This window comes from Amblyomma maculatum, chromosome 11 (genome assembly GCF_055883805.1).
Source record: "Amblyomma maculatum isolate TAMU_Amacu chromosome 11, ASM5588380v1, whole genome shotgun sequence".
Lineage (NCBI taxonomy): Eukaryota > Metazoa > Arthropoda > Arachnida > Ixodida > Ixodidae > Amblyomma > Amblyomma maculatum.
Window position 1 is genome coordinate 16,961,025 of NC_139354.1, and position 3,108 is coordinate 16,964,132.

Here is a 3,108-nt window from a genome sequence, read left to right on the forward strand (position 1 = left end):
GCGGGAGCGAAGGCTCGAGGTGATCAATGCACGGATTTCGTGCGGTTCATTAGGTGCACGCTATGGTGGAGGGGGTGACGACGAAAGCACTTAGGGGTGAATGATAAAATTCACGATAAAGGCAACGTCTATAGTTATTCTTTGGCACTATTCGAGACAAAGTAGGTTTGCTCGAAATTTCAGAAACCTAATGCTAGTGTGGCAAGAATAATAGTCTAGTATATGGAACGAACAGAGTGATTATGGACGGATTCCAGGTCTTTGTTAACGTTGACTTGATGGGAGTCACAGATGCCAGATGCATGTTCGGCCTGAACAAAGTTAAAGATGCGGTTAGTTTTACTGAAAGCAGTGTAAGTCGTATGTGTGTTTTAGGTGGCCAATCATGGATACAGCTATAACATGAACATAGCTAATGGACACAGTTATAGTGATCACGTGGAATGCACAAATTAGAGCGTGCATCAGGCTGACTCTTAGGTATTTGTATGATGGCGAGCGCTTTCGTGCCGCCACATATATTGATCTTCTGGACGATGCGACTGATGACGACAGAATGAGGCACTATTTATTTTTTTTATTTTATTTGCATTCAAGGACATCAACCAGTTGGAGCACCATTTTACAATGAGCGCTAAGTTACTTAAATGGTGGGATGATTTGTTCGGCATTTGACGTGACCACGATCGTGACTCAGGCTATGAGCGACGCCGTAGTGGAGGGCTCCAGAAATTTCGACCACCTGGGATTATTTAGCGTGCACTGACATTGCAAAGCACACGGGCGCCTTGCTTTTCGCCTGCATCGAAAAGCTGCCGTCGCAACCGGGATTCGATCCTGCGTCACTGGTTGGTTGGTGGTTTGTGGGGTTAAACGTCCCAAAGCAACTCAGGCTATGATAGACGCCGTAGTGGAGGGCTCCGGAAGTTTCGACCATCTGGGGTTCTTTAACTTGCGCTGACATCGCACAGCACACGGGCGCCTTGCTTTTCGCCTCCATCGAAAAGCGGCCGCCGAGGCCGGGATTCGATCCCGCATCCTTGGGAACAGTAGTCGAGCGCCGTAACCACTGCGCCACCCCGGCGGGTGGGTTCAGCATTCGAGCGCCTTAAATGCTGAACCACGCCGGCGGGACCCCTGGGGTATGAGTCGCTTCTGTTAATGATGTTCTAGTAGATGATGCAGTGGCCAGGAAACATAGGAAGATCATTAATGCAGATTAAAAACAATGGCGGGCCTAAGACGGTATACCTTGCGGTACACCAGAGGACATAAAAGACGCGCGGTTGTGAGGGAAAATGAATTGGTCGCACTTAGTCGAAACGTCTTGTTATACAACTGAACACAAAATGATTTATTTCCGAGCGTAAAACTTTGTGTAAGAGGCATTTACAAGTACGTTAATACCAATACTGGTACTTATATAATAAGTAAATATAGCTGGCTGAGATATATGAACATCAAATACTTTTAAGAAACTATATTGCTTCACGTTTAACGATGCCACATCGGTCATTTATCCGTGGATGCGAGCAGAAGTGACTCTCCGTCATCTCTCATCCGAGTTCACTCTCACTGAGCGTTAGAAGTGGGACCCCCAGTAGTGAAAGCAACACTTCTTCATTGCGCTAGCTCCTTCGCTTGGAACCATGGCGACTCTACTTGCGTCGGGTGAAAGCCGTGCGCACACAACGCCTGCTCGGGAAGAAGCTGCGGTCCAAAGGCGAGGAAGGCTCCCGGCAGTGTGTGTATGTGCGCGAGTGCTCGAGCACGTGCACCCCACAAAGGCCTCGTCGCCAAACATGACACGATTCCTATCGACGGAGAAGGAGGGCCCCTCTCCTCTTCCTCTTTCGATAGCCGTACATCCCTGCCCGCCTTTGCTGCTTGTTATTTAATGCGCGGTGCCTTTGAGGTCAACCACCACTGAACCGCGGAAAGATGAAACGAAGGAAGCAAAAAATGAGACGGGAGTGTTCCTTAAAAGCGAAGCCTGTCCTCGCCTGTTCTGTTTGTGGGGTTTTTGTTATATTTTTCTTTTCTAGTTTTTTTTTTTTTTTTTTGACGTCTTCTTAGTCGCCTGCGCTGCCAGGTCGTCCGTGCCATGGAGTCAGTGGAGTCTTGTGGTTTTCCGTGTGGCGTATGTCCCGAAATACCTACAGCTAGGCTGCTTGAAGCGAACGCATGTGATCGCGAGGAACTGAAGAGGTGGAAGCGCTTTCAGGGTGGCGAGCCTTCTAGCGCGTGGGTTCTGCCATGCGTGTCTTCGGAGTCGTCGGTAGCCGATGACGGGAGTGGCAGGTCCTCCTCCGACGTGCGTTTGAATTTAGACGCGCGCCCATCCCTGAGTGAATCGGGACGGCCAGAAAGTAGTGAGCGAGTTTCTACACAGTACCGTTTATACACAGTGCGAGTTTCTACACAGTACAAATCGACATAGGACTGATCTACACAGTACTAGTTACGGGTTGCCTTTTGAGCTTACGTTTGTAGAGGCCAGACCACTCCGCACACGCATTGTTTGATTAAAGACGAAAATGAAAAACAACGCTAAAATTAAAAACCGGGCGGGGAGGTGAGGTGCCATCGAGTCACCCACGAAAATTGGTTATGGCCATGGTTATGACGCTCGGCTAATCAACCGAAGTTCCCGGGAACGAATCCGACCGCTGCGCCGGCGTTTCGATAGAGGCTGAACGCAGAAGGCGCCCGTGTGCTGTGCGTGCCAGTACACGTTGAAAATCTCCAAGGGGTCGAAATTACTTTGCAGCCCTCTCACTTCGTCTTTGTCTCTTCCTTCTTTCAATATATCCCACCTTCCTTTTTTTCTTGGTTTGGTTTACGTGGTTTAACGTCCCAAAGCGACTCAGGCCATGAGAGACGCCGTAGTGGAGGGCTCCGGCAATTTTGACCACGTGGGGTTCTTTAACGTGCGCTGAAGTGCATCGCAGAGCACACGGACACCTTGCACTTCACCTCCATCGAAAAGCGGCTGCCGCAGCCAAGATTTGATCTCGCATTTTTGGGGGTAGCAGTCGAGAACCGTAACCTGCACCACTACCGTGGAGTTACGGCGCGGTACAGGTGTCCGTCGAGGAGTGTGACAGA